We start from the raw sequence: 19,198 nt of genomic DNA on the forward strand, positions 1-19,198 counted from the left end.
CTAAATAGAAAGGTATATAAAAACATTTTCGACAAGACTCATCATACCCCACGAACCCATATTATGCCATATTACCCAACACAGTGGGTTGTAAGGGTGGTAGATATGTGGAATGTAGTACAGGCAAAGATAGTCAAAGAATTCCTGCTGAAAAAAACCTGAATCAGTCGTTGGTCTCTTCTTAGATTCAGGAGCCATATGCCTATCCCATGCATGTTTAAATCCCCTCTACCACTTCTGCCGGTAGGCTGTTCCACTTAATCTACCAACCTCTCGCTACGGTAACAATGCGGTCAGCAGCATTTTCCTACAGGATTCGGCAAAAAAAGTTATTTTGAGCGATTTTCATTTAATTTTGGCTGCCGCTGTAGGGCCCTCGGACAATTCAAGGCGTCCGCCTGCAGTGCCCCGCGCAGCGCCCGCGAGTCACCGGATAGCCGACGCGTCTCTATGTCAAAGGCTTAACATTTAAAATAAATAAATGTAAAGAATAGGAAAAAGGATTTCCTCGTATTGTGAGGCGCTGGGTCTCTTCACACAAATGGAGACAGCGAGATGTATGGGAGATCCGCCACGCTTTGTTGGTGGTATAGCACCTACTCCAGGACCTCGTGCCTGTGGCTGGCAGAGTGTCATGGGAGTTGTTTAGATATTCCTTATCTACAACTTACAAACTATAGTGCAACGTACAAGACCAGGGGGTCCAAAAACCCAACCTGACTGCACCCCACTAGAAAGTTATATAGCAACATCATATTCCACGGCGCTGTACAATGAGGGTAAGCAGGGCATAAAGAGAAGTCCATCACAAACACAAGGTGAGGAGGGCCCTGCTCAACGGAGCTTACAATCTAGTGATATTTCAGGGGTCAAAATAGGGACACCTTTGCTTGGGGGTGAGCCCATGATCCCTGTGCCTTTGTAAGGTACGGAATGGTGAAAGCTGTGGGGGACAGCAAGAAATCAGGATTGTGCCATAGAAAAGGGGACAGTTGGGAGGTATGATCTAGGAGGAGGTGGAGGTATATTACACAAGAGGTAAAAGTAGTGAAACCAGCCACATGACTACCCAAATACAAACAGTAAATACAATGTTACTAGATGTATGTACAGACTGACCGAGAAGTAAGAGGGGGTGTGAGAGACCCCCAAAAGCAGCACCGAGGCTAGGAAAGGGGAGGCTGATGAAGATGGAAGGAGGAGAGAGAACCTGATCCGCTTCCCTGAAGAAGTGGGTCTTAAGGGAGACTGGTGGGGAGTCGGATAAGCTGGGGTAGGGTATTCTGAGAAGTCTTCTACAGAGCATGAAAAGGAGAGACAAGATCAGAGGATCGGGGTAGATCATGAGATGGGAAGAGGGAGCGAAGATAAGCGAGGTGATGTAAGTAGAGGAACTGCTATGAAGAACTTTCTAGGTGTGAAAAAAATGAAAACCAAACTACAAAAGGGAGAAATCGAAAAGCGAAAATAAAAATGAAGGGAAAAAAGTCCCTTCTCCCTCCGGGAGCCCCCACTAAAGCACCGTCTAGCCTAAACATCACCTCTGTAAAGTTCACATTTAATCTCTCCAGCTTTCCCTGAAAGAGCGGCTTTTACTAAGGTTTTTATCCGTGAAAACTGCCACTTTCAGCCGCGCGATTATTTTACTTTTTCCATCTATTCGTTTTCTGGCAACATTTCTTGCGGCGTTACTGGAAATCTTCTAACACCTAAGGAAATTAAAAAAGAAATGTCTAAAAACACGCGTGTAGACATGTAGACGAGTACATGTGTGTGTCTCAACACCTCCAGAATCAGAAATCCTGAGACCTCTGTCTGGAGATGCTCATATTTTTTCTAATCTTACTTCCTGCGGTAACCAATGGAATGGCTCAGTCTTAATCACCCAGCTAGACACTCTCAATGATGAAAGTCTATGGGGGAACGGACTTCATTAGCATTACCATAAAGCATCGGCTCAGCGAGGTGTTGGAGCCAAAAATATCACTACATTACTGTATACAGCGCTGGGGGTTACAGGGGACATGACAGGGAGCCAATTGTCCTTTTGGATCCCTTTGATCCCTTAAGCTCCACTGTTCAATGGACTGTCTAAAATGGGAGATCACTGATCTCCCCAACCGGCCCATTAGCACTATGGAGGATGCGGAGTCAGCACAGTGTCCACAGCTTACTTCTGCCTGCCACCGTGCATCATCAAAAGGCAGAGCGCCAGGATATGACATCATAACCCTGCTCTCAGCATTAACGGCTGCGGCATGGAGGGGGTGGCGATGGCGCTGCCCTGATTTAGGCCCACCACCCATAAAATAACCCAACACATCACTGACATTTAGTAAAAGCATTACATTCGTCAGAAACGACTAACCGCAACATTAAAAAGGAAGGACGTGGCATGCGTTATGTAGCAAGGAAAGTGTACAGAGAAAAAAGAAACAGGAAGTGCGAAGGGGGAACCCAATAAAAGCGTGAGCGTTTTATATCACGCAGGTCACATTTCTAATTCTTTGAATGTCGGAGGGCTAACAACCCCCAGAGACCATTTTTTTCATCCCCATTAAGTTATCTCTCCCTTACTGTTAAGGTGCTGATTGTTGATTGGCTCAGGCAGCCTTTTGTAACTTTTCAGGAGATGATATGCAAATAAGATTTGATTTTTTTTTGTGTTTTTTTTTCTGTAAATTGCTCTTTTCTGGACAGCAGAATCACAAGCGAGACGATCACCGATGATTCCCGTCAATCCTTAACACACACAGCCCCTTCTGAAGCAACAGCTCTTCTTCGGCGCTTATCTCCTTCCAACATGCGCAGACCGGCAGAGGTCTTCTCTTGGGCCACTAGGGCCACATCCATTTTCCTTATTAAAAAGGTTCAATAAAGTAGCATTGAAAATCCCCCCAAAAGCATTTCAATAGGTTTGTTTCTTTCTCTCCTAGAAACAAGTCTATATAATGTAGCCAACTCTTCGAGCCATCAAACCATTCCATCCTCTTTAGGACAGAACACAAGGGGAACAATTAAGGATTTTGCTGACAGAGCGGCTCAGTCACCGGCCTCCCAAAAAAAGTCATGAGAAATTCCAGCCTCCTATTTCATCCCATGGCCGACAGCGACTGGCCGGTAACAGCGATCAGTGGTTTGATGTCAAATTCTCACCGGCGAAGTCCCCCACAAACGGCCAGGGAGCGTTCAAGAAGTGCAGGCGATTAGCCACGGCGGAAATCCCGAATTTCTATCTACTTCTGGCTATCGATGGGTTAAAAACAAATAAGCGGAATAATAATAAATAGTGAAAAGACCATAAAGGCATACATGACGATAAACCTTAAAGGGACTGACACTTCAATGCGTAGAATAGCTCAGAGGTCCCTTTAAAAGTTTGCATGGTATTTTTTTCTTTTTAATATTACTTTCATTATTTTATTTCCATTAAATATTTTGTTGCAAACCCGGAGAAATGGAATAATATGCGCGTGTGTAACCGTGAATTAGAACGTGCGCACGGGGCAGGGTGGTTGTGAAACGGCTGATCGTTTTTCCCATGCTGCACAGGCGAGGGGAAGCGCTAAGAGGAAGGGACGGTGACATTGCAGCCTTAGTGGTGACCATGCGCGGCTGCCTCCGTGCTGGAAAGCAGTCCAAATCCGCTGATTACCATAATGCAATGCAGCTTAATCTGGTATTTCCTGTCTTATGATCCAAAAAAATGTTTCCCTTGTCCGGAGGCTTACTAAACATATCTGTGAACATGGGCGGGCTGGCAGCTTTAATACCGGGGGGGGCAGTTTGTCTGTATGGAGTCGATATAAGCCGTCACGCTTCCAGTTTCTTCCTAACACCTTCATTACCGCAAATGCCAATCTCTGTTCTTCTAAGATTCATGTCTATAACAAACATGATTTAAATATTTTTCTCCTTGAGCATAACCCCCCGTGCTATATACAATAACACCCCCCACCAGCGCTATGAACAGCAACAACCCCCCCAAAAAAACAGTCAGTCAGATGCTCGTTAATAGCCACGGGAACCGACTCACAAAACAATATCTCGGGAGGAAAAGTATCGCAGGGCATGATCAGCGGTCCACACATCTTGTACTGTTGGGTAAACAGCGCTGGAGGCCAACTAAGCCCGAGACCTTCTAACCCCAAACGGGTACAGAGTTCCCCTCGTCTCTCTTTGAAAACATATCCGTTACTGCCAAAGGGCCGATGCCGAGGAGCTACGAAGTGGTAACCGGAGCCTATCAAGCCAGCAGATGTCTCCTCGCTGTCGCTGGGGGAAGCAGCGAGACCCCGATTGACGAGACGAGGACTCGGAGGATCCCCGACGTTGCCGGAGACACAATGGGGATAGCGTGAAATTCTCCGGGAACAAAAGGACTTTGCAGATGTGGCGGGCCGCTCAAACACAGAATGACAAAGGACGGTGCTTAATAATTAAACAGACCGGAGAACGTATGAAAGTTCTAACACCGATGTCAACCCTGCAACGATTACAAGACTGGGACAGGAGAAAGGAGTGGTTATACGCCTAAAATCTTGGTGTACTTTAAAGGAACAAAAAAAATTAATTCAAGAATGCTTGGGAGTAACATAACTATTTAAATTATATATATATATATATACACAAAAAATGAGGGTTTTTTTACAACAAATGGAATTTCAGCCATATTCTCAGCACGTAGTCCTGGAACAAAATAATTACTTATAATTAATCCATTTTTGTTTTGTGTAACCATGCTGCGGGAGCTGGAATTGTTACCGTGCGTTAAAACATGCGCCCTACAAAATTAGTTTGAGCGGGAACCAGGACCACAACCCATAGAGGGCATAACGTAGAACGCATGAGAATTCTCATCCGGGCAAAAGTATGATCTCAACACGCCTTTTCCCTAACAGCGCACTCCTAGCCCTGGGGCATCGGGTAAACTTTAAAGGAGATCGGAGTGGCAATAAACACGGCTAATGCCTCGTGGATTGTACGTTTGAAAAGCCACCGTCCTCCGCTCACCTCTCCGAGCGGCGCTGGCTGCGTGACTCCGTGCAGAGCCGGGATTACTATTTCTAAATAGCACAGCTTGAAAACAAAGCCTCAGACCCGACATGTTCCTTTCGGAAGGTTCGGCGTCACATCGCATTCTTCACAGAACTTTGAAAAGAGGTGGAAAGAACTTGATTGACATCTTATAGATGGGCAAGGGGTCCAAAGACCGCTGAAGGGTTTTTATACCTTATCTTAAACAAGAGGTCACCTAAAATGGTCAGATCCTTTACACCTTTAACCCATGAGGATGGGACGGGGGGCAGATAAACTTTTTTTTGCATGCAGTGTGGTTCTTACATGTGCCCAAGAAACAGCAGCCTTCACAAGGACAGAACAAGCCTCAGAGGACATCTTTCTCCTCCTAAACATCACCCACACCTCCCCGTGCCCCACTCCACCTCCTCTTTCCCTTCGTGTAGAAGTGACGGGCTGCGATCGGCAGAGACGTGTTCCCTCAAGGTCATCATCAATTCTGTCTGACTAGTTCGAGAGCAGAACGGGACTAAGGCTGGAGTACAAGCAGTCTCCGCATCCCATTTGCGGTCCATGGTTGCCATAGCAATTTCACACAGACAATGTAGACGCTTCAGGATAACACTGTATGTACAAAACCCGCCCGACTACATATCTGCCCTATACAGGGGCATCTCCGGCAGGAGTCCTTGGTTATGCCAACTGCCTCCCATCCAACCTGGGCATGTGCTTTTTTTCCCAGCTGCGGATCTCAAAGCTGTTTAATTACCCAGTAAAGTACTTAAAAAAACCTCCAATTGTGAGTAAGTTAACTCTTTCATTGGGGGACAATAGTGGTCACATGTTACAGGGGCCGTTAAAAACCATGTGCACGGGTGCGATCTTCTGGGTCTCATGGCATCTTTGAAGGATGCCAAAATGGAGCTTTGAAATGGTTCCTTAACTACAACTCCCACAACCCTCAACGGGGCCGAACATTATCTGAGAGCGACAGAAGTTAGGACACAGGTGGCGTCTCTATACTTCGTACAGCCGTGTCTATAAATGGAGGGTGAATCACACAGAGAGCATATGACGGATATTTCACAAGCTTCAAGTCTGTCCCGTGCGAACACAATCAACGTCATCTAAAAGGAGAACAAGCGCCTTCCAGAATTAAATAATTATCTTAAAAGCACGGATCCTTGAGTTGATATTTAACCCTTTCCACGTTCACACAGCAGGCACCGATAGGGTCGCGGCTGATTTCGGCTTGCCTGGTTCCGCTGTCCACCATTTTTGTGTGGCTTTTCTGTAATTCAAAGAATTCCATGCAGGACTTAACCCTGACCCATTTTACTTCCTCCGGACAAGAACCCGCTAATACAGCAGGTACAGCCGACATATACAGCCAAGACTTCACAGAGGAGCATCAGGGGTAACGCGCTTTTACGTGCCGTGCAGGTAAGTTTGTTTACCTGGCACAGGAGGAAGCAAACTGGTTTAGCCCGTCTTAAGTGGAGAAGAAAATACAGAAAACATGAACTGACCGGCATATCCTTTTAGAAGTAGAAGAAATGGAGGTATGTAATTCTCAATTTGCCAACACAAAGGGAATTATTTACTAAACCAAGAGTATGCAGGTGAGCGGAAGCATCTAAACTCCCTTACTACGCCACACATTGATAACTGGGTAAAGGCACCAAGCTGACCCTGCATAATGCATCATTAAATCAGTTAGACTCGGTTATGCATGTCACGGGGCCAGCTCAGCCCTTCTTCTCGCAGGTCCGTGTTGGAACCTCCATAACACGCATCGAGTTTTGGCTGTTAAAAATGTTTCACGCCTCGGCAACTCGCAATTTAGTGAATTAACATGTTAAAACGAGCACGTCTGCCTGAACGTCACGGATCCTTGCGCTCTATGTTTGCAAACGCCGTGATACGTTTAACTTACCCAGGATCAACCAGAGCCGACGACTGGCCTTAATTTGAAGTCCCCAGTTTGATAAACCCAAGGTGGTTCCTCACTGCCTCCCACAGCCCCGTGAGTTAATAAGCCATTGTCTTAACGAGATTGCCAAGCGAATCCCAACAGCGTACCCAGGGGTTAAACAACGCAACAGCTGATGGCTACACGCAGCCAGGAGGTTCCCTGAAACAATAATAGGAGACCAAGAGACGGCAGATAAGTTGGGAGCCCTGCCCAGGCAAGGACCTCCCTCCGCTCTCAAACATCTGCACGTTAAAGAGGCTTCTGATAAGGAGCTGCGGGCGGGAGAGATGGGGGGGGACGTTGACAGATCGTACGGAGGGGTCTTCATCAGCCTGACCTACAACAGAGGCTGGCAAGCTCCTTCCAAACTGGTCCTTCCACCATTAATAGGTGGATTTCCCAAAAATAAACAAAGCACAACCTCTGATGTCATATAAAAGGAAGTCCCTTCATAAAACGTGTTACATTGTATCCAAGTATTCCAATATCTGGCATGTTACATCATTACGTGTTTTATGATCTAAGAGTATGTTGGTTACTTCTTTAAGGAGATTAAAGGATTTCCCCACGACGTGTAAAGTACAAACACGACAATTAAGGTAAAGGACATCAAAAATATCATGTGACAACAGCGACAACCAGAAAAGAGTTAACAGAGCGGCAACAGAGCAGAACCAATAAAGTTCTTTTCTAAAGAGGATATAACACAAAGAATGTTACTTTAAACAATGTAAAGAATTGGTAATTTATTGTTTTGTTTTTAATTATTCAGCAAATTCTTTTTCCGTAAGACGCGCATGTACAGCCAATCAGGGTGCTTTCTCGGTCAGTTTATTTATTTTTTTCCGGTGGCATTATTTTGTCATTTTTTACGTTTTTTGTTACTTTCATTATCTAAAAAGATCATGATGTCTAAATTTTGACCATCGCTTCCCGGTTTTGTCAGGTCGCTACCATGGGTAAACAGGAACATTCGGACTTACAGAAACAAAAGGCTCTTAACGAGATACAGGCTTTGGACCCCCATACAGTACCAGCTGTACCCCGTAACCAGCGTAGAAGAATTTTAACGGAAGAACCGAACAGATCCCCTTTCCTCTATTCCATTTCAGCGTCAAATCAATAAAAACCATAACCCGTCTCCTCCTACAGCCCAGCACACCAAGGACTCATGGATCATTCGGAGTCTAATGGGAACCAGATGACGGAGAGGCGGTGGGGGAGGGTGTTTGCTGATACACACATGAAAAGCATGCAAGAGCCGCAGGAAAATTCCGCGTTCCTAACGCACAGCCGAGTATCCGTGTTACAGGCGCTAAACGACTACTGCGCCCCGTGTAAAAAATAAAAGACACGGAATTTCAATCGATATTAAAAGACAAAAAAGAACCAAATAGATGCGCTTTTCCTCAGCCTCGATTACTATGTTCCGTACGTCTTAGACAAAAGAACACTCATGTTAGAAGCATTAGTTTCCATGGCGACAGGCCGTTACTATGTTGGAACAAATGCACAGCAATGCTTTACAGCTGCTGAAAAACTAGCACTGGGATCCGCAGCCTCCTACACAGTACGGGGCGTCTGTGACCCCGCTATAACCTCACTCGTTCTCTGTCTCTTTAATATGGAAATGATTCATGAAAAAACATGAAACACACGAAAAATGATTGAGCCTTTAGGCTAGGAACATACATGATGTAGGGCTGGCAATCACCATCAAAACGCAGATCGGCCCCGTCTAGTCTGCCCTAATCACTTGTTGGTCTCGTCTTTGATTCTGGAGCCACATGCCTATCCCATGCATGTTTAATACCCTCACTGTATTACCCTCTACCACTTCTGCTCGGAGGCCATTCCACTTATCCACCACCCTCTCATTAAAGTAAAACTTCCATTACATCTAAAAAAAAGTAGAACTTCTTACAGCTGTCAGTTAACCCTCTTCTTCTCAAAGTATTTGCCCTAAAGCTTCATTTTCAGAAAAGTCATACTTGTTTTCTATGGATGTCTTTTGGATAGAAAAAAAACAAAGCAATTAAGCAGCTCTTCTAAGTGGCCCTTAAAGCACAGGGGTAACTGACATCCAAAAATACGATCAGAAGAATTAGACCCCAACGAATTGATGACGTCGGTATCTCCTAATGTTCTTCGCCCCCTTGTGACTTGAGAAGTGATTTACGTCTCAGGTGTTTCCAGCAGCCTGGAGGGGAAGGTCGTCCCTATCCTGAATATCTTGTGTGACCAGTTTATCTTCAGGTGGACTTTCCCACCTCAACTGGCTCCTTGTATCTCTGGAAACGTAACACATCTGACCTCTCACCGCCCGTCGCTGGAAGTCACACTTGAAATCCCTGCTTTAACACAGGTGACTTCATTCAGAATCTTCTGACCAGTTGAGGTCTTCATTAGGACCATTAACAGACCCACTAGGTTGCCACCATTAGTGATTCGGTACCAAAGAAGCTTTGAGATGGACTATTAAAAGGTTAATATTTGAAGAGTCTCGGGGTCAGTGAATTTATAAAGTCCACAGTAGGAGGTTTACGTGCCGAGACCCCCTGGATCCCGGGATCAGTCCCGTCTTGGACGTGTGTAATAATTGCTAATTTAACCATTTCTGATTTTGAGTTACACAACTGCTCGTATGGATCCCTTATATTGGTGTATACCACCCCATGGTATATGTCACCAACATATTGTATATTAGAGAATGCACAGAGGGAATGGGGCAGAAGGAACCAATAAGGGAAGATATTGAATAACCAAAACCCCCAAATGTGGGCCGACTGCTCCCCCCCCCTTCCTAACCAGACGCGCCTCTCCTTCCATTCTCTCCTCTAAAAAGTCCTGAAGGGAGGTTGAAAAGTGTACCAATTTCCGATCCCCCCACTCCCTGAAATTTGCACATTCCTTTCCAGTTATTTCAGGAGCTCTGCTAACCTCATATACATCGCCAGCCGCACGGATACAATAAAGCCGCGTGCGACTCGACGGCCTGGTGCTCGCTGAACGTGCAAAGAATATACGATGAGCTTTACTTATTAATACTTCGACGCGTAAAGCTGGGGAGCGCGTGCGCGGAAAAGGGGCGCCCGGCTGATAGAGATTACAATCTAAACTGGGCAGAGGCGGCAGAGACATGACCTGTACGCAGAGCAAGTCCCATGAGAGGAAAATATAACCCCCAGCGCTGTATACAGTAATATAACCCCCAACACTGTATACAGTAATATAACCCCCCAGCGCTGTATACAGTAACTTACCCCCCTGCACTGTATACAGTAATATAACCCCCAGCGCTGTATACAGTAATATAACCCCCAGCACTGTATACAGTAATATAACCCCCAGCGCTATATACAGTAATATAACCCCCAGCGCTGTATACAGTAATATAACCCCCAGCACTGTATACAGTAATATAACCCCCCAGCGCTGTATACAGTAATATAACCCCAGCGCTGTATACAGTAATATAACCCCCAGCACTGTATACAGTAATAACCCCCAGCGCTGTATACAGTAAAATAACCCCCAGCGCTGTATACAGTAATATAACCCCAGCACTGTATACAGTAATATAACCCCCAGCGCTGTATACAGTAATAACCCCCCAGCACTGTATACAGTAATATAACCCCCAGCGCTGTATACAGTAATATAACCCCCAGCGCTGTATACAGTAATATAACCCCCAGCGCTGTATACAGTAATATAACCCCCAGTGCTGTATACAGTAATATAACCCCCCAGCGCTGTATACAGTAATATAACCCCCAGCGCTGTATACAGTAATATAACCCCCAGCGCTGTATACAGTAATGTCGGTCGGTGACAAAAACCAGGTTTTATCTCATTTTGTCCCTTTATCTGCAGATCTGGAGCCGCCGTTGCTGTCAGTCATGTTATATTTTGGGTGACTTTCCGGCTCTAACACCACACTGAGCTGATCCTAAATGTATTATTCATACGCATCCCCATAATCAGTAAGTGTAGCGCACATCTAGATGTTTATATTAAGAGGCAAAAACTACAATTAGAAATGCGATATTCTAGTAAACTCGTTATCATCTGATCCTAGTGAATAAAAAAGGAAACATTTCCGTATAACGCGTTGGAATCGAATTAAGAATCAACAGCGTCCCTGGGCTTCATTTTTAAAAGCATTTATAACTTTCTGCACGCTTTGGAACGTCCACAAAACTATACCAAACAGGTTTTTACATTTTTTTTTTTGCTAGTTGCCATCTTTATTCCTGCCCCGCAATGAGCATGTTTACAGAGCTATGCCCCGGTGCAGCATGGGTAAAGTAGCATGTGCTCGCATGACCGTGTGTGAGTGTTTTCGAGTGGAGTCGGGATCAAAGGCACCAGGAGGTCCTGCTCCCTTACATCATCGCGGTCTTAAAGTCTGATTTATGTCTTCAAAGTGTCTGACGTTACACAGAGCTTCCACCTGCGCACACAGCACATTCCACACGTCTTATTCTACATGCCTGTGCGTGTGCGAAAGGCTCCTTCCCCGGCCCAAACGCGGCTCCTGCCTCCTCCAAGCCTCCTGACCTCATGCAGAGCCGTAAAATGAAGAACCCGCCAGCAGATCGGCCCCATTCGGCCCCCGTCTAGTCTGCCCATTGGACTCAAACCTTAATCAGCCGTTGGTCTCGTCTTAGATTCAGGAGCCGTATGCCTGTCCCATGCATGTTTAATACCCTCACTGTATTACCCTCTACCACTTCTGCTGGGAGGCCGTTGCACTTGTCTACCACCTTGTATAAACCTTAATCAGTCGTTGGTATCATCTTAGAAACTCCAGCGTTGCGCATGCAAGCTTCCAACAAAGCATTATAATAATCAGAAACCTCGCACACACTCACCTTAAACTGAACTTATCACCTTCTTACAACACAGCACAATTATTTATGTTAATATTTTTTTATATGATGTCATTGATGGGATGCTCCGTAAATCTGTCACGGCTTTTACCACGAATAAGCTGATTTACAATCATATCGTATACTGTAATCTAAAGGGAGGCCGGCGGCAGCCCGTGGCAGAGCCAGCATTATCCAGTACGTTTCCCGACATTCTCTCTCTTTCCTTACAAAGGCTGCCTGAGCCAATCAACAGCAATCAGCAAAGAGAAATAACTTTATGGGGCGGAATAATCATGGAGATCCTGTGGTCTGCTTTAATGACCCTTCGCCACCAGAAATGACGGCACAGAGCGTACATAAAAAAAAAAAATTTGTTGCAAACACTGCTTTGTTGTAACAATACCGGAGGTTAAAACAATGTTATTTTGTATCAAAACAGATATATTTGCAGGCTAAACAAATGATTTCAATACTGAGAGCCGGCTACGGTCACTTGGATGAGTTAAAGAGACCCGTTTCAGGCCGTCAAACCCACTCAAACCTCAATCAGTCGTTGGTCTGGTCTTAGGGTAACCATAGAGATCACTATCCTCTAAGTACAAAAAACACGTTACCCGTCCTCAAAACCCCCAACATAAAAAGGAAGAAACGCAGATTTTTTAAATAAATATGGAATTCATGTTTCGTGAATCGGCTCTGTAATTGGAACGACAACGCGTTATCACTGTTTCCCATTTCTCGTCACAACACAGATACTTTGTCCTTATCGCATGTTTAGTGTATGAAGCAGAGCCTCGGGGGCACGGACGCTCTTATATGAGAAAGTCATTTGGACAAACTGATTAGTTCCTGCGAGAGAGAATCTCACCAACGCTAACCTTGAAGCAAATGTCAGAGACTTCAGATGTAACGGAGAAATCAGACATAACATGGAACGTCGGATAAAACGGAGCGTTTTAAAGGGGCACGGGGGCAAAGCTTATACAGCAGTTTGGGATTCTTACTGTATACAGCGCTGGGGTTATATTACTGTATACAGCACTGGGGGGGTTATATTACTGTATACAGCGCTGGGGGTTATATTACTGTATACAGCGCTGGGGGTTATATTACTGTATACAGCGCTGGGGGTTATATTACTGTATACAGCGCTGGGGGTTATATTACTGTATACAGCGCTGGGGGGTTATATTACTGTATACAGCGCTGGGGTTATATTACTGTATACAGCGCTGGGGGTTATATTACTGTTTACAGCGCTGGGGGTTATATTACTGTATACAGTGCTGGGGGGTATATTACTGTATACAACGCTGGGGGTTATATTACTGTATACAGCGCTGGGGGTTATATTACTGTATACAGCACTTGGGGTTTATTACTGTATACAGCACTGGGGGGTTGTTACTGTGTACAGCACTGGGGGGTTGTTACTGTGTACAGCGCTGGGGGTTGTTACTGTGTACAGCGCTGGGGGTATTATGGTATACAGCCCTGGGGGTTATTACTGTATACAGCGGTAGGGGTTATGCTCAAGGAGACAAATATTTTTCCCATGGCACTTACTCTTTAAGATTTTGTCATTTTATTCCCTATAAACGGCTCGCATCCTGAAGCTTCCAGTGTCAGAATTCCACAGGTTCAGCGAATCCATCGACAGCATCTCACGGCAGCCGCAGACGAGCCCCAAACACAGAGGGATTAACATCACCGCGGCCAGTTAACAAAGATCCCCACTGTTTTTAAGGACGCTGCAGCGTTTAGCAGACGGCCTCCTCCCTATGGCTTAGTCCTTGGCACGGACCGAGTCATCAGCTATGTGTTAAGCAGCACGGAGATTAATCATGCGCAGGAGACCAGGGGGGTGCGGAATCGCAGGGTAGGCTTCGTCTATGTATCCTGCAGTGCTGGGGGACCATAGGCAAGGTGCAGCTGAACGATACGCGGAGTAACCCTTATCACCCGGTGACAAAATGACAAGAAACAGCCCCAAAGTATTCATTCTCCGGAGATATAATGTATCCATTCTCAGCGTCATACGACCTCAAAGACCGAGATCAGCAGCGCACCCGGGGGAATCTCCTCGCCCGTTTCTCAGCTTTTAACACTTCGCGCTAGACATGCTCTGCCCGCGTACCCTCCAAGTCGGATAAAAAAAACCCAAATTTTTCATTATTTATGGATTTATGTGCAAAAAGTGAATCCAGTGCCATGTTTCTGACGTTGTCCGATCGCCAGCGGAAAGGCCCCATCATGAGCAACGTTCCCTCTCTAAACGTTTCACTAAAAGTTTCAGACGTCTCACTTTTTTTTATAATTAAACCCTCGTTTTGGTGCATTTCTACTCTGCATCACGCAATCCACTATAAAGCCGTGTTGCGGGGGTAAATAATTCCTCCTGTGGCACCTGCCAATGCCCTAGCTGGGCGGAGGACCGGCGGAGAGAGCAGGTACCACCAACTCTCATTAGACCCTACGGTTGGGGGGGATATGGAGTCGCTGCCGCTATCTAGCGCAGGACGCTCCGCAGACGTGAAACAGCCTGTACCCTTATTGTGTCGCCCGAAGCTCTGTGCCGGGGGTATTAAACCAAAGCGAAGGAAGGGGGCGAGAGTAGAGGAAGTGATCTCTGTCCAGCTTAAAACCGAGAAACCTAAACTTCCTGAACGCCGACGATGCGGGAAACACGATCTTTAACTCTTTATTCGCTTGTCAAATCCGACAATTTCTATTAAAAATATTGACTGCCAATCACCACCACTTTCTTCAAAATGTGTCCCCCCCACATCTTTTTTTACATGTTAGGATGAGTATGTGCTGTCTAGAGATATGGCGGCCCCACTACACTATCCGTGGCCCTAACGCTCCATTAGTCCCGTCCCGGGTCTTTATACAAAGAACTATACAGGCTTCAAACTACAAATATATTTCCAGGGGGGGGTAAAACAAACCTTTTTACGACCCAAGTGGTTATTGCTGAGTGCCAGACCTCCCACAAACCCCGCTAAACAGCTGCCTGGAGCGCAGCGGGCGCCGCGTCCCACTACCCCCCGGGGCAGAAAAAGTTAATAAAACCTGAGCGCGACTCATTCAGAGAGCCGGATTACCTCTCCCGCTAACCCAGAGGAGACGTGACCGTCCTGCGGGGTCTTTCAACCAGACTTAACTGCACGGGGCGCTGGGCCGGTCACCCAAATGCCCCCAGGGGGTAAAAGTAAAGGATCTGGCCAGGGACGCTTCGATTGCAAACCTACAAGATGAGAAAAAGAACAAGTAATTCCTTCCCGTTCTCACCTAAGTCTTTGGGCGTCTGGAAATAACATTTGGAGAATACACGTCACACGCGCTCTCACGCGCTCTCAAGCGCTCTCACGCGCTCTCACGCGCTCTCACCGTCCTCTCCTCACCTGAAGCTCCAGCTCTCCACCTTTCACGGGCATTCTGGATTTTCAAGATGACAGCACTTTGAATGTCTTAATTGTTTAAGTACACACTCGTAAAGCGGCTAATTGTCTAGTTAAAGCGGACCTGTCAAGGTCTAAAAATAACCGCCGGGGTTTTATTTCCCAAGAGAAACCGAGTGTTTTTTTAAAGAAAAAAAAGGATAAACGTAAAATTCCTTGTGCGTTCTGGCAAACGATCATCGTGTCGGAGACGGCGCGTCTTACGAAGATCCAAACTCATCTAGAAGGGATGTCGCCGGGCTACGTTGTTAACGTTTTAGAGGCTTCCGCGGTTGGCGACGTAGATTTGGACTCAAACCAAAAAATTTCTTGAAACCGTCACAAATTCATCAAACCCAAAAAGTCTATATTTTTTTTGTCTATGTAAATGTCTAGAAAAGGGTCCACTGTGCTGCCCGTTATGGAGAAACCTTTCCTGAGACAGATGCCTATGTGGTTCTTTGACCCAAGAGCTTACAATCTATGCCTAACTCCAGTGCACTTCAAAACCATAGCAACAGAACCTGTTGGCAGATCGGCCCCATTCGGCCCCCGTCTAGTCTGCCCGCTTCTCCTGCTGTAAAGACTCAAACCTTAATCAGTCGTTTGTCTCGTCTTAGATTCAGGAGCCGTATGTCTATCCCATGCATGTTTAATACCCTCACTGTATTACCCTCTACCACCTCTGCTGGGAGGCTGTTCCATTTATCTACCACCCTCTCGGTAAAGGAAAACTTCCTTAAAATCAGCTTGTACATTGCACATCCTTCTCCCATTTCCACCTAGACGTCGGGCGTTATGCTGCCTCTAGACGAAGTATCAAATGACTTTTAAAAACTGAGACCCAATAATTTTCCCGTCTGTCTTTTTTTAATATATTTAATATTATTCACAGATGATACGTTCCAGCCTCTCACGATAGCAGTGTTGTCCATCCGCCCAGCAAGCCCTTTCCCGATGGCGTTGGCTATGACTTGGGGCGGAATGGAGCTGTGCTTTTGAACCGGTGACCTCGGGGTGACACGACGCGTTTCGCCGCCAGTGACTCACGGGCCGGTCCCCTCGACTTCAGACTCATTTTTCTCATGGCTTTCCGTGAGTTCTGTCATTAATCAGTCTTCAGCCTTTTGCCTCTGGATCCATCACATCCCATTTTACGTGATCCCCTTTGGCCTGGTTTGAATTATTTTAGCGAAAAGAATCTCTGCAGCCAGAACCGCACAATCCTGCTTCAAATTACCCAAAATGCAGAGGCCCCCCCGGCGGGCTTCAAACGGAACGTCAAACACACATGGAATGAGCTCACGAGGAGGCATATGGGCCACCTACACTCCTTATCGGCTCATGTAAAGCCCCTGGCCTGTTTAAAAATCCATATGTTTCTTCTGTATGACATCACTGGGTCCGCACGGCATCCATACGGTATTCTGAAGCTTCTCTGTTACCCCTTTTCATGGTAATGTAGAAAAAGGAAAACAAAATTCCAAAGAGATCACTCAGCCCAGGCAGGCAGACCGGATGGGCCGAATGGGGCTTATTCTGTATGCAGTAATATAACCCCCAGCGCTGTATACAGTAATATACCCCCCCAGCGCTGTATACAGTAATATAACCCCCCCAGCGCTGTATACAGTAATATAACCCCCCAGCACTGTATACAGTAATAACCCCCAGCGCTGTATACAGTAATATAACCCCCAGCCCTGTATAAAGTAATATAACCCCCAGCGCTGTATACAGTAATATAACCCCCAGCACTGTATACAGTAATATAACCCCCCAGCGCTGTATACAGTAATATAACCCCCCAGCATTGTATACAGTAATAACCCCCCCAGCACTGTATACAGTAATATAACCCCAGCACTGTATACAGTAATATAACCCCAGCGCTGTATACAGTAATATAACCCCCCAGTGCTGTATACAGTAATATAACCCCCAGTGCTGTATACATTAATATAACCCCCAGCGCTGTATACAGTAATATAACCCCAGCACTGTATACAGTAATATAACCCCAGCGCTGTATACAGTTATACAGACTATCCCAGCTCAAACACCACGCTGAGCTGATGCTTTATGGCAATGCTAATGAAGTCTTGTCTTCAAAAGAGTAGTAACTTTCCCCAAAGTTAGACTGTTATGGCCGCGTGGAGAGAGTCGGCACAGACGAGACCCGGTTACAATGTGACAATACAGGAAAAACGTACCCTGTATACAAAACAATCCCGATGCTTTTCTGCCCAAACGGAGCGAGTAAAACCAGTTCGCGGTCACAAAGCTCGAAATTCTTTAAGCGAAGGACTTTCTCTCCGTCTCGAAGCGGTTTAGCGTTTAACATAAATGATTTCAAATCAGAATAATATCTTTGAGTCCGCCCATAACTCAGCTTTTAAATGTGTTAATACAATAGGAGTGCTTTCTGCGCAGGGTTCGCTAGACTACCCCTCCCACCCCCGAGCTGACTGGCGGTAGATAAAGGGGCAAATAAATATGGGGGGGTCCCACGAACATTTAAAGGGACCTTACATCTATTATATGCGTTAAAGTGTATATGAAGGCCGGAGCGTCTCTGTCATAGCTTGAGCCGAGCCCCCCACTCAGATTATAATAGCCCCCCACTCAAGCAAACCATCCTGTTAAATTGCCCGTAAAATGTTTAATTACCCTCCGTCTTTGTTTGGAGAATTTGAGGGGGCTGATGGGGGGTTTTGTAGATTTGAAATTAATTTTTTTTTAATTAAAGACAATTTGGGTTTTTTTCTGCTTTTTCCCCTTTTTTTGATTCAGCCCCCCCCCCGCCGACCGGCCCGTTAGGATGAGGAAACTGGTATACGGGGCGTTTCTCTGGCTTGGCGCTCTTTGCAGCGAGACAGATGCCTGGAATAGACTGGAAGTGGAAACATTAAATGTATCCCGCGACAGATGTGGTTATCAGATTTCCTAACCGGGCGCTCAGAGAAATCTCTGCGTAACGTCTCGCCGGGTTACCCAAAATCCCCTTAAAGGTACCGTGAGCGGCAGCTGTCCCGCCATGTCTTAAAGGGTATCAAGTTATAAAGGGGGCTTTTAACGTTTTACCCCGGAGTCGAAGAATAACTTTCCATCAAAAAGGTCCCCAGCTGGCCAAACTATTTAATGGTTAAAAAGATTTAAAACGAAATGCATATGGCGGCTTCGCAAAAGAGTGGGAGGGGATTCAATGGGAGCACTTTCCTGCCATTCATTGGCTGCTTCAAGCAGCCAATCAGTAGCAAGAATAGCTTTATTGTGTTGGCAACTTTCTTTTTGTAGAATGCGAATGAAACTGGCTGCAGAGTGGGGGTGCCGGGGACATTTAAAGGCCCAGGGTACAGGGGTTGGGCATCTGTAGCCCTTAAACTTTCTTCATGCCACCAACTGGAAATGGATCATAGGAATTATAGTCTGCCAACACCCGGAACACAATAGTTAGATATCCGTGTGTCGTCACGACAGATAACATGTAACAGGCAGATGTAATTGCAGGGGGAGCGTTCACCGTTACACGAAATTACAGTTTTTCCTCAAATGAGTTCAAAGCAATAAAACCCGAGATAAGAAGCTAATTACTAATTAGAGTCTAAGATCCGTCTGCGGATCTTCCAACCAGCTCCCTGCGAGCAGAACCGCGCACGTCCTAATTAACGATTTCCCACCGGAGCTGCCGCGCGATCCTCGTTACTCGCTGAGGATTTGATTATTATGTATCGATTTAGATGGCGCCCTCCTATTCTGCGGTGCTGTACAGTGGGCAGTGATGGGAGTTGTAGTGCGGAACAAAGTACATAGGCGGAACTATTTTTGACGATGAAAAATATAAATAAAGAACTTTATTCGAAAGTTACATATGAATGTGTATA

The 19,198-nt window shown here is 45.8% G+C and overlaps 1 protein-coding gene across 3 annotated transcripts in view; it reads right to left on the bottom strand.

Annotated features, from left to right (window-relative positions):
- Nucleotides 1–19,198, bottom strand: part of RXRA (retinoid X receptor alpha) — a 75,304-nt gene that overhangs the window by 26,742 nt on the left and 29,364 nt on the right. Inside the window, exon 1 of one of the 3 annotated variants that reach the window (XM_053473532.1) lies at nt 6,956–7,095. The exons of the other annotated variants lie outside the window; for them this stretch is intronic. The gene's annotated coding sequence lies outside the window, so the exon portion shown is untranslated. Of the gene's footprint in view, nt 1–6,955; nt 7,096–19,198 lie in introns of those variants that run through there. 3 annotated transcript variants of the gene reach the window in all.

Source organism: Spea bombifrons, chromosome 8 (assembly GCF_027358695.1).
Source record: "Spea bombifrons isolate aSpeBom1 chromosome 8, aSpeBom1.2.pri, whole genome shotgun sequence".
NCBI classification, from domain to species: domain Eukaryota; kingdom Metazoa; phylum Chordata; class Amphibia; order Anura; family Pelobatidae; genus Spea; species Spea bombifrons.